Genomic DNA, 14,093 nt, shown 5'->3' on the forward strand with positions numbered 1-14,093 from the left:
GTCAGCAGCCACACACACACAGAGACACACTAACACAGTGCTCCTAACATAAAGGTGCAGGATAACAACTTCCCGGGCCCAAACCAATAACACTTGTACACACTGCCCTGTATCCCCTCTCCCATCGCAGCCACCCCTCCTTCTATGCCCCTAAACTGACCCCTTACACCATCTAACCCTCTCTCTATCATAACAACCGTCTAGCCAGTCCTACCCCTCCTCCTCTCTCTCTATAACAACCATCTAGCCAGTCCTACCCCTCCTCCTCTCTCTATAACAACCATCTAGCCAGTCCTACCCCTCCTCCTCTCTCTATAACAACCATCTAGCCAGTCCTACCCCTCCTCCTCTCTCTATAACAACCATCTAGCCAGTCCTACCCCTCCTCCTCTCTCTATAACAACCATCTAGCCAGTCCTACCCCACCACCTCTCTCTATAACAACCATCTAGCCAGTCCTACCCCTCCTCCTCTCTCTATAACAACCATCTAGCCAGTCCTACCCCTCCTCCTCTCTCTATAACAACCATCTAGCCAGTCCTACCCCTCCTCCTCTCTATCATAACAACCATCTAGCCAGTCCTACCCCTCCACCTCTCTATCATAACAACCATCTAGCCAGTCCTACCCCTCCTCCTCTCTATCATAACAACCATCTAGCCAGTCCTACCCCTCCACCTCTCTATCATAACAACCATCTAGCCAGTCCTACCCCTCCTCCTCTCTCTATAACAACCATCTAGCCAGTCCTACCCCTCCACCTCTCTCTATAACAACCATCTAGCCAGTCCTACCCCTCCTCCTCTCTCTATAACAACCATCTAGCCAGTCCTACCCCTCCTCCTCTCTATCATAACAACCATCTAGCCAGTCCTACCCCTCCTCCTCTCTATCATAACAACCATCTAGCCAGTCCTACCCCTCCTCCTCTCTATCATAACAACCATCTAGCCAGTCCTACCCCTCCACCTCTCTATCATAACAACCATCTAGCCAGTCCTACCCCTCCTCCTCTCTATCATAACAACCATCTAGCCAGTCCTACCCCTCCTCCTCTCTATCATAACAACCATCTAGCCAGTCCTACCCCTCCTCCTCTCTCTATAACAACCATCTAGCCAGTCCTACCCCTCCTCCTCTCTCTATAACAACCATCTAGCCAGTCCTACCCCTCCACCTCTCTCTATAACAACCATCTAGCCAGTCCTACCCCTCCTCCTCTCTCTATAACAACCATCTAGCCAGTCCTGCCCCTCATCCTCTCTATCATAACAACCATCTAGCCAGTCCTACCCCTCCTCCTCTCTATCATAACAACCATCTAGCCAGTCCTACCCCTCCTCCTCTCTATCATAACAACCATCTAGCCAGTCCTACCCCTCCTCCTCTCTCTATAACAACCATCTAGCCAGTCCTACCCCTCCTCCTCTCTCTATAACAACCATCTAGCCAGTCCTACCCCTCCTCCTCTCTATCATAACAACCATCTAGCCAGTCCTACCCCTCCACCTCTCTCTATAACAACCATCTAGCCAATCCTACCCCTCCTCCTCTCTATCCTAACAACCATCTAGCCAGTCCTACCCCTCCACCTCTCTATCATAACAACCATCTAGCCAGTCCTACCCCTCCTCCTCTCTATCATAACAACCATCTAGCCAGTCCTACCCCTCCTCCTCTCTCTATCATAACAACCATCTAGCCAGTCCTACCCCTCCTCCTCTCTCTATAACAACCATCTAGCCAGTCCTACCCCTCCACCTCTCTCTATAACAACCATCTAGCCAGTCCTACCCCTCCACCTCTCTCTATAACAACCATCTAGCCAGTCCTACCCCTCCACCTCTCTCTATAACAACCATCTAGCCAGTCCTACCCCTCCTGCTCTCTCTATAACAACCATCTAGCCAGTCCTACCCCTCCACCTCTCTCTATAACAACCATCTAGCCAGTCCTACCCCTCCTCCTCTCTCTATAACAACCATCTAGCCAGTCCTGCCCCTCCTCCTCTCTCTATAACAACCATCTAGCCAGTCCTACCCCTCCTCCTCTCTCTATAACAACCATCTAGCCAGTCCTACCCCTCCTCCTCTCTATCATAACAACCATCTAGCCAGTCCTACCCCTCCACCTCTCTATCATAACAACCATCTAGCCAGTCCTACCCCTCCTCCTCTCTCTATAACAACCATCTAGCCAGTCCTACCCCTCCTCCTCTCTCTATAACAACCATCTAGCCAGTCCTACCCCTCCTCCTCTCTCTATAACAACCATCTAGCCAGTCCTACCCCTCCTCCTCTCTCTATAACAACCATCTAGCCAGTCCTACCCCTCCTCCTCTCTCTATCATAACAACCATCTAGCCAGTCCTACCCCTCCTCCTCTCTATCATAACAACCATCTAGCCAGTCCTACCCCTCCACCTCTCTCTATAACAACCATCTAGCCAGTCCTACCCCTCCACCTCTCTCTATAACAACCATCTAGCCAGTCCTACCCCTCCTCTCTCTATCATAACAACCATCTAGCCAGTCCTACCCCTCCTCCTCTCTCTATCATAACAACCATCTAGCCAGTCCTACCCCTCCTCCTCTCTCTATCATAACAACCATCTAGCCAGTCCTACCCCTCCTCCTCTCTCTATAACAACCATCTAGCCAGTCCTACCCCTCCTCCTCTCTCTATAACAACCATCTAGCCAGTCCTACCCCTCCTCCTCTCTCTATAACAACCATCTAGCCAGTCCTACCCCTCCTCCTCTCTCTATAACAACCATCTAGCCAGTCCTACCCCTCCTCCTCTCTATCATAACAACCATCTAGCCAGTCCTACCCCTCCTCCTCTCTCTATAACAACCATCTAGCCAGTCCTACCCTCCTCCTCTCTCTATAACAACCATCTAGCCAGTCCTACCCCTCCACCTCTCTATCATAACAACCATCTAGCCAGTCCTACCCCTCCTCCTCTCTATCATAACAACCATCTAGCCAGTCCTACCCCTCCTCCTCTCTATCATAACAACCATCTAGCCAGTCCTACCCTCCTTCTCTCTCTATAACAACCATCTAGCCAGTCCTACCCCTCCTCCTCTCTCTATAACAACCATCTAGCCAGTCCTACCCCTCCTCCTCTCTATCATAACAACCATCTAGCCAGTCCTACCCCTCCTCCTCTCTCTATAACAACCATCTAGCCAGTCCTACCCCTCATCCTCTCTATCATAACAACCATCTAGCCAGTCCTACCCCTCCTCCTCTCTCTATCATAACAACCATCTAGCCAGTCCTACCCCTCCTCCTCTCTCTATAACAACCATCTAGCCAGTCCTACCCCTCCACCTCTCTCTATAACAACCATCTAGCCAGTCCTACCCCTCCACCTCTCTCTATAACAACCATCTAGCCAGTCCTACCCCTCCACCTCTCTCTATAACAACCATCTAGCCAGTCCTACCCCTCCTGCTCTCTCTATAACAACCATCTAGCCAGTCCTACCCCTCCACCTCTCTCTATAACAACCATCTAGCCAGTCCTACCCCTCCACCTCTCTCTATAACAACCATCTAGCCAGTCCTACCCCTCCTCCTCTCTCTATAACAACCATCTAGCCAGTCCTGCCCCTCCTCCTCTCTCTATAACAACCATCTAGCCAGTCCTACCCCTCCTCCTCTCTCTATAACAACCATCTAGCCAGTCCTACCCCTCCTCCTCTCTATCATAACAACCATCTAGCCAGTCCTACCCCTCCACCTCTCTATCATAACAACCATCTAGCCAGTCCTACCCCTCCTCCTCTCTCTATAACAACCATCTAGCCAGTCCTACCCCTCCTCCTCTCTCTATAACAACCATCTAGCCAGTCCTACCCCTCCTCCTCTCTCTATAACAACCATCTAGCCAGTCCTACCCCTCCTCCTCTCTCTATAACAACCATCTAGCCAGTCCTACCCCTCCTCCTCTCTCTATCATAACAACCATCTAGCCAGTCCTACCCCTCCTCCTCTCTATCATAACAACCATCTAGCCAGTCCTACCCCTCCACCTCTCTCTATAACAACCATCTAGCCAGTCCTACCCCTCCACCTCTCTCTATAACAACCATCTAGCCAGTCCTACCCCTCCTCTCTCTATCATAACAACCATCTAGCCAGTCCTACCCCTCCTCCTCTCTCTATCATAACAACCATCTAGCCAGTCCTACCCCTCCTCCTCTCTCTATCATAACAACCATCTAGCCAGTCCTACCCCTCCTCCTCTCTCTATAACAACCATCTAGCCAGTCCTACCCCTCCTCCTCTCTCTATAACAACCATCTAGCCAGTCCTACCCCTCCTCCTCTCTCTATAACAACCATCTAGCCAGTCCTACCCCTCCTCCTCTCTCTATAACAACCATCTAGCCAGTCCTACCCCTCCTCCTCTCTATCATAACAACCATCTAGCCAGTCCTACCCCTCCTCCTCTCTCTATAACAACCATCTAGCCAGTCCTACCCTCCTCCTCTCTCTATAACAACCATCTAGCCAGTCCTACCCCTCCACCTCTCTATCATAACAACCATCTAGCCAGTCCTACCCCTCCTCCTCTCTATCATAACAACCATCTAGCCAGTCCTACCCCTCCTCCTCTCTATCATAACAACCATCTAGCCAGTCCTACCCTCCTTCTCTCTCTATAACAACCATCTAGCCAGTCCTACCCCTCCTCCTCTCTCTATAACAACCATCTAGCCAGTCCTACCCCTCCTCCTCTCTATCATAACAACCATCTAGCCAGTCCTACCCCTCCTCCTCTCTCTATAACAACCATCTAGCCAGTCCTACCCCTCATCCTCTCTATCATAACAACCATCTAGCCAGTCCTACCCCTCCTCCTCTCTATCATAACAACCATCTAGCCAGTCCTACCCCTCCTCCTCTCTATCATAACAACCATCTAGCCAGTCCTACCCCTCCTCCTCTCTCTATAACAACCATCTAGCCAGTCCTACCCCTCCTCCTCTCTCTATAACAACCATCTAGCCAGTCCTACCCCTCCACCTCTCTCTATAACAACCATCTAGCCAGTCCTACCCCTCCTCCTTTCTATCATAACAACCATCTAGCCAGTCCTACCCCTCCACCTCTCTCTATAACAACCATCTAGCCAGTCCTACCCTCCTCCTCTCTATCATAACAACCATCTAGCCAGTCCTACCCCTCCTCCTCTCTCTATAACAACCATCTAGCCAGTCCTACCCCTCCTCCTCTCTATCATAACAACCATCTAGCCAGTCCTACCCCTCCACCTCTCTCTATAACAACCATCTAGCCAGTCCTACCCCTCCACCTCTCTATCATAACAACCATCTAGCCAGTCCTACCCCTCCTCCTCTCTCTATAACAACCATCTAGCCAGTCCTACCCCTCCTCCTCTCTCTATCATAACAACCATCTAGCCAGTCCTACCCCTCCTCCACTCTCTATAACAACCATCTAGCCAGTCCTACCCCTCCACCTCTCTCTATCATAACAACCATCTAGCCAGTCCTACCCCTCCTCCTCTCTCTATAACAACCATCTAGCCAGTCCTACCCCTCCTCCTCTCTCTATAACAACCATCTAGCCAGTCCTACCCTCCTCCTCTCTCTATAACAACCATCTAGCCAGTCCTACCCCTCCTCTCTCTATCATAACAACCATCTAGCCAGTCCTACCCCTCCTCCTCTCTATCATAACAACCATCTAGCCAGTCCTACCCCTCCACCTCTCTCTATAACAACCATCTAGCCAGTCCTACCCCTCCTCCTCTCTCTATAACAACCATCTAGCCAGTCCTACCCCTCCTCCTCTCTCTATAACAACCATCTAGCCAGTCCTACCCCTCCTCCTCTCTATCATAACAACCATCTAGCCAGTCCTACCCCTCCTCCTCTCTCTATAACAACCATCTAGCCAGTCCTACCCCTCCACCTCTCTATCATAACAACCATCTAGCCAGTCCTACCCCTCCATCTCTCTCTATAACAACCATCTAGCCAGTCCTACCCCTCCACCTCTCTCTATAACAACCATCTAGCCAGTCCTACCCCTCCTCCTCTCTCTATAACAACCATCTAGCCAGTCCTACCCCTCCTCCTCTCTCTATAACAACCATCTAGCCAGTCCTACCCCTCCTCCTCTCTATCATAACAACCATCTAGCCAGTCCTACCCCTCCACCTCTCTCTATAACAACCATCTAGCCAGTCCTACCCCTCCTCCTCTCTATCATAACAACCATCTAGCCAGTCCTACCCCTCCACCTCTCTCTATAACAACCATCTAGCCAGTCGTACCCCTCCTCCTCTCTCTATAACAACCATCTAGCCAGTCCTACCCCTCCTCCTCTCTCTATAACAACCATCTAGCCAGTCCTACCCCTCCACCTCTCTCTATAACAACCATCTAGCCAGTCCTACCCCTCCACCTCTCTCTATAACAACCATCTAGCCAGTCGTACCCCTCCTCCTCTCTCTATAACAACCATCTAGCCAGTCCTACCCCTCCTCCTCTCTATCATAACAACCATCTAGCCAGTCCTACCCCTCCTCCTCTCTATCATAACAACCATCTAGCCAGTCCTACCCCTCCACCTCTCTCTATAACAACCATCTAGCCAGTCCTACCCCTCCACCTCTCTATCATAACAACCATCTAGCCAGTCCTACCCCTCCTCCTCTCTATCATAACAACCATCTAGCCAGTCCTACCCCTCCTCCTCTCTCTATCATAACAACCATCTAGCCAGTCCTACCCCTCCTCCTCTCTCTATAACAACCATCTAGCCAGTCCTACCCCTCCACCTCTCTCTATAACAACCATCTAGCCAGTCCTACCCCTCCACCTCTCTATCATAACAACCATCTAGCCAGTCCTACCCCTCCTCCTCTCTATCATAACAACCATCTAGCCAGTCCTACCCCTCCACTTCTCTCTATAACAACCATCTAGCCAGTCCTACCCCTCCTCCTCTCTATCATAACAACCATCTAGCCAGTCCTACCCCTCCTCCTCTCTCTATAACAACCATCTAGCCAGTCCTACCCCTCCTCCTCTCTCTATCATAACAACCATCTAGCCAGTCCTACCCCTCCTCCACTCTCTATAACAACCATCTAGCCAGTCCTACCCCTCCTCCTCTCTATCATAACAACCATCTAGCCAGTCCTACCCCTCCTCCTCTCTCTATAACAACCATCTAGCCAGTCCTACCCCTCCTCCTCTCTCTATAACAACCATCTAGCCAGTCCTACCCCTCCTCCTCTCTCTATAACAACCATCTAGCCAGTCCTACCCCTCCTCCTCTCTCTATAACAACCATCTAGCCAGTCCTGCCCCTCCTCCTCTCTCTATAACAACCATCTAGCCAGTCCTACCCCTCCTCCTCTCTCTATAACAACCATCTAGCCAGTCCTACCCCTCCTCCTCTCTATCATAACAACCATCTAGCCAGTCCTACCCCTCCTCCTCTCTCTATAACAACCATCTAGCCAGTCCTACCCCTCCTCCTCTCTCTATCATAACAACCATCTAGCCAGTCCTACCCCTCCTCCTCTCTATCATAACAACCATCTAGCCAGTCCTACCCCTCCACCTCTCTCTATAACAACCATCTAGCCAGTCCTACCCCTCCACCTCTCTCTATAACAACCATCTAGCCAGTCCTACCCCTCCTCTCTCTATCATAACAACCATCTAGCCAGTCCTACCCCTCCTCCTCTCTCTATCATAACAACCATCTAGCCAGTCCTACCCCTCCTCCTCTCTCTATAACAACCATCTAGCCAGTCCTACCCCTCCTCCTCTCTCTATAACAACCATCTAGCCAGTCCTACCCCACCACCTCTCTCTATAACAACCATCTAGCCAGTCCTACCCCTCCTCCTCTCTCTATAACAACCATCTAGCCAGTCCTACCCCTCCTCCTCTCTCTATAACAACCATCTAGCCAGTCCTACCCCTCCTCCTCTCTATCATAACAACCATCTAGCCAGTCCTACCCCTCCACCTCTCTATCATAACAACCATCTAGCCAGTCCTACCCCTCCTCCTCTCTATCATAACAACCATCTAGCCAGTCCTACCCCTCCACCTCTCTATCATAACAACCATCTAGCCAGTCCTACCCCTCCTCCTCTCTCTATAACAACCATCTAGCCAGTCCTACCCCTCCACCTCTCTCTATAACAACCATCTAGCCAGTCCTACCCCTCCTCCTCTCTCTATAACAACCATCTAGCCAGTCCTACCCCTCCTCCTCTCTATCATAACAACCATCTAGCCAGTCCTACCCCTCCTCCTCTCTATCATAACAACCATCTAGCCAGTCCTACCCCTCCTCCTCTCTATCATAACAACCATCTAGCCAGTCCTACCCCTCCACCTCTCTATCATAACAACCATCTAGCCAGTCCTACCCCTTCTCCTCTCTATCATAACAACCATCTAGCCAGTCCTACCCCTCCTCCTCTCTATCATAACAACCATCTAGCCAGTCCTACCCCTCCTCCTCTCTCTATAACAACCATCTAGCCAGTCCTACCCCTCCTCCTCTCTCTATAACAACCATCTAGCCAGTCCTACCCCTCCACCTCTCTCTATAACAACCATCTAGCCAGTCCTACCCCTCCTCCTCTCTCTATAACAACCATCTAGCCAGTCCTGCCCCTCATCCTCTCTATCATAACAACCATCTAGCCAGTCCTACCCCTCCTCCTCTCTATCATAACAACCATCTAGCCAGTCCTACCCCTCCTCCTCTCTATCATAACAACCATCTAGCCAGTCCTACCCCTCCTCCTCTCTCTATAACAACCATCTAGCCAGTCCTACCCCTCCTCCTCTCTCTATAACAACCATCTAGCCAGTCCTACCCCTCCTCCTCTCTATCATAACAACCATCTAGCCAGTCCTACCCCTCCACCTCTCTCTATAACAACCATCTAGCCAGTCCTACCCCTCCTCCTCTCTATCCTAACAACCATCTAGCCAGTCCTACCCCTCCACCTCTCTATCATAACAACCATCTAGCCAGTCCTACCCCTCCTCCTCTCTATCATAACAACCATCTAGCCAGTCCTACCCCTCCTCCTCTCTCTATCATAACAACCATCTAGCCAGTCCTACCCCTCCACCTCTCTCTATAACAACCATCTAGCCAGTCCTACCCCTCCACCTCTCTCTATAACAACCATCTAGCCAGTCCTACCCCTCCACCTCTCTCTATAACAACCATCTAGCCAGTCCTACCCCTCCTGCTCTCTCTATAACAACCATCTAGCCAGTCCTACCCCTCCACCTCTCTCTATAACAACCATCTAGCCAGTCCTACCCCTCCTCCTCTCTCTATAACAACCATCTAGCCAGTCCTGCCCCTCCTCCTCTCTCTATAACAACCATCTAGCCAGTCCTACCCCTCCTCCTCTCTCTATAACAACCATCTAGCCAGTCCTACCCCTCCTCCTCTCTATCATAACAACCATCTAGCCAGTCCTACCCCTCCACCTCTCTATCATAACAACCATCTAGCCAGTCCTACCCCTCCTCCTCTCTCTATAACAACCATCTAGCCAGTCCTACCCCTCCTCCTCTCTCTATAACAACCATCTAGCCAGTCCTACCCCTCCTCCTCTCTCTATAACAACCATCTAGCCAGTCCTACCCCTCCTCCTCTCTCTATAACAACCATCTAGCCAGTCCTACCCCTCCTCCTCTCTCTATCATAACAACCATCTAGCCAGTCCTACCCCTCCTCCTCTCTATCATAACAACCATCTAGCCAGTCCTACCCCTCCACCTCTCTCTATAACAACCATCTAGCCAGTCCTACCCCTCCACCTCTCTCTATAACAACCATCTAGCCAGTCCTACCCCTCCTCCTCTCTATCATAACAACCATCTAGCCAGTCCTACCCCTCCTCCTCTCTCTATCATAACAACCATCTAGCCAGTCCTACCCCTCCTCCTCTCTCTATCATAACAACCATCTAGCCAGTCCTACCCCTCCTCCTCTCTCTATAACAACCATCTAGCCAGTCCTACCCCTCCTCCTCTCTCTATAACAACCATCTAGCCAGTCCTACCCCTCCTCCTCTCTCTATAACAACCATCTAGCCAGTCCTACCCCTCCTCCTCTCTCTATAACAACCATCTAGCCAGTCCTACCCCTCCTCCTCTCTATCATAACAACCATCTAGCCAGTCCTACCCCTCCTCCTCTCTCTATAACAACCATCTAGCCAGTCCTACCCCTCCTCCTCTCTCTATAACAACCATCTAGCCAGTCCTACCCCTCCACCTCTCTATCATAACAACCATCTAGCCAGTCCTACCCCTCCTCCTCTCTATCATAACAACCATCTAGCCAGTCCTACCCCTCCTCCTCTCTATCATAACAACCATCTAGCCAGTCCTACCCCTCCTTCTCTCTCTATAACAACCATCTAGCCAGTCCTACCCCTCCTCCTCTCTCTATAACAACCATCTAGCCAGTCCTACCCCTCCTCCTCTCTATCATAACAACCATCTAGCCAGTCCTACCCCTCCTCCTCTCTCTATAACAACCATCTAGCCAGTCCTACCCCTCATCCTCTCTATCATAACAACCATCTAGCCAGTCCTACCCCCTCCTCCTCTCTCTATCATAACAACCATCTAGCCAGTCCTACCCCTCCTCCTCTCTCTATAACAACCATCTAGCCAGTCCTACCCCTCCACCTCTCTCTATAACAACCATCTAGCCAGTCCTACCCCTCCACCTCTCTCTATAACAACCATCTAGCCAGTCCTACCCCTCCACCTCTCTCTATAACAACCATCTAGCCAGTCCTACCCCTCCTCCTCTCTCTATAACAACCATCTAGCCAGTCCTACCCCTCCACCTCTCTCTATAACAACCATCTAGCCAGTCCTACCCCTCCACCTCTCTCTCATAACAACCATCTAGCCAGTCCTACCCCTCCTCCTCTCTCTATAACAACCATCTAGCCAGTCCTGCCCCTCCTCCTCTCTCTATAACAACCATCTAGCCAGTCCTACCCCTCCTCCTCTCTCTATAACAACCATCTAGCCAGTCCTACCCCTCCTCCTCTCTATCATAACAACCATCTAGCCAGTCCTACCCCTCCACCTCTCTATCATAACAACCATCTAGCCAGTCCTACCCCTCCTCCTCTCTCTATAACAACCATCTAGCCAGTCCTACCCCTCCTCCTCTCTCTATAACAACCATCTAGCCAGTCCTACCCCTCCTCCTCTCTCTATAACAACCATCTAGCCAGTCCTACCCCTCCTCCTCTCTCTCATAACAACCATCTAGCCAGTCCTACCCCTCCTCCTCTCTCTATCATAACAACCATCTAGCCAGTCCTACCCCTCCTCCTCTCTATCATAACAACCATCTAGCCAGTCCTACCCCTCCACCTCTCTCTATAACAACCATCTAGCCAGTCCTACCCCTCCACCTCTCTCTATAACAACCATCTAGCCAGTCCTACCCCCTCCTCTCTCTATCATAACAACCATCTAGCCAGTCCTACCCCTCCTCCTCTCTCTATCATAACAACCATCTAGCCAGTCCTACCCCTCCTCCTCTCTCTATCATAACAACCATCTAGCCAGTCCTACCCCTCCTCCTCTCTCTATAACAACCATCTAGCCAGTCCTACCCCTCCTCCTCTCTCTATAACAACCATCTAGCCAGTCCTACCCCTCCTCCTCTCTCTATAACAACCATCTAGCCAGTCCTACCCCTCCTCCTCTCTCTATAACAACCATCTAGCCAGTCCTACCCCTCCTCCTCTCTATCATAACAACCATCTAGCCAGTCCTACCCCTCCTCCTCTCTCTATAACAACCATCTAGCCAGTCCTACCCCTCCTCCTCTCTCTATAACAACCATCTAGCCAGTCCTACCCCTCCACCTCTCTATCATAACAACCATCTAGCCAGTCCTACCCCTCCTCCTCTCTATCATAACAACCATCTAGCCAGTCCTACCCCTCCTCCTCTCTATCATAACAACCATCTAGCCAGTCCTACCCTCCTTCTCTCTCTATAACAACCATCTAGCCAGTCCTACCCCTCCTCCTCTCTATATAACAACCATCTAGCCAGTCCTACCCCTCCTCCTCTCTATCATAACAACCATCTAGCCAGTCCTACCCCTCCTCCTCTCTCTATAACAACCATCTAGCCAGTCCTACCCCTCATCCTCTCTATCATAACAACCATCTAGCCAGTCCTACCCCTCCTCCTCTCTATCATAACAACCATCTAGCCAGTCCTACCCCTCCTCCTCTCTATCATAACAACCATCTAGCCAGTCCTACCCCTCCTCCTCTCTCTATAACAACCATCTAGCCAGTCCTACCCCTCCTCCTCTCTCTATAACAACCATCTAGCCAGTCCTACCCCTCCACCTCTCTCTATAACAACCATCTAGCCAGTCCTACCCCTCCTCCTTTCTATCATAACAACCATCTAGCCAGTCCTACCCCTCCACCTCTCTCTATAACAACCATCTAGCCAGTCCTACCCCTCCTCCTCTCTATCATAACAACCATCTAGCCAGTCCTACCCCTCCTCCTCTCTCTATAACAACCATCTAGCCAGTCCTACCCCTCCTCCTCTCTATCATAACAACCATCTAGCCAGTCCTACCCCTCCACCTCTCTCTATAACAACCATCTAGCCAGTCCTACCCCTCCACCTCTCTATCATAACAACCATCTAGCCAGTCCTACCCCTCCTCCTCTCTCTATAACAACCATCTAGCCAGTCCTACCCCTCCTCCTCTCTCTATCATAACAACCATCTAGCCAGTCCTACCCCTCCTCCACTCTCTATAACAACCATCTAGCCAGTCCTACCCCTCCACCTCTCTATCATAACAACCATCTAGCCAGTCCTACCCCTCCTCCTCTCTATAACAACCATCTAGCCAGTCCTACCCCTCCTCCTCTCTCTATAACAACCATCTAGCCAGTCCTACCCTCCTCCTCTCTCTATAACAACCATCTAGCCAGTCCTACCCCTCCTCTCTCTATCATAACAACCATCTAGCCAGTCCTACCCCTCCTCCTCTCTATCATAACAACCATCTAGCCAGTCCTACCCCTCCACCTCTCTCTATAACAACCATCTAGCCAGTCCTACCCCTCCTCCTCTCTCTATAACAACCATCTAGCCAGTCCTACCCCTCCTCCTCTCTCTATAACAACCATCTAGCCAGTCCTACCCCTCCTCCTCTCTATCATAACAACCATCTAGCCAGTCCTACCCCTCCTCCTCTCTCTATAACAACCATCTAGCCAGTCCTACCCCTCCACCTCTCTATCATAACAACCATCTAGCCAGTCCTACCCCTCCATCTCTCTCTATAACAACCATCTAGCCAGTCCTACCCCTCCACCTCTCTCTATAACAACCATCTAGCCAGTCCTACCCCTCCTCCTCTCACTATAACAACCATCTAGCCAGTCCTACCCCTCCTCCTCTCTCTATAACAACCATCTAGCCAGTCCTACCCCTCCTCCTCTCTATCATAACAACCATCTAGCCAGTCCTACCCCTCCACCTCTCTCTATAACAACCATCTAGCCAGTCCTACCCCTCCTCCTCTCTATCATAACAACCATCTAGCCAGTCCTACCCCTCCACCCTCTCTCTATAACAACCATCTAGCCAGTCGTACCCCTCCTCCTCTCTCTATAACAACCATCTAGCCAGTCCTACCCCTCCTCCTCTCTCTCATAACAACCATCTAGCCAGTCCTACCCCTCCACCTCTCTCTATAACAACCATCTAGCCAGTCCTACCCCTCCACCTCTCTCTATAACAACCATCTAGCCAGTCGTACCCCTCCTCCTCTCTCTATAACAACCATCTAGCCAGTCCTACCCCTCCTCCTCTCTATCATAACAACCATCTAGCCAGTCCTACCCCTCCTCCTCTCTATCATAACAACCATCTAGCCAGTCCTACCCCTCCACCTCTCTCTATAACAACCATCTAGCCAGTCCTACCCCTCCACCTCTCTATCATAACAACCATCTAGCCAGTCCTACCCCTCCTCCTC

This window comes from Salmo salar, chromosome 02, assembly GCF_965601325.2.
Source record: "Salmo salar chromosome 02, fSalSal1, whole genome shotgun sequence".
NCBI lineage: Eukaryota > Metazoa > Chordata > Actinopteri > Salmoniformes > Salmonidae > Salmo > Salmo salar.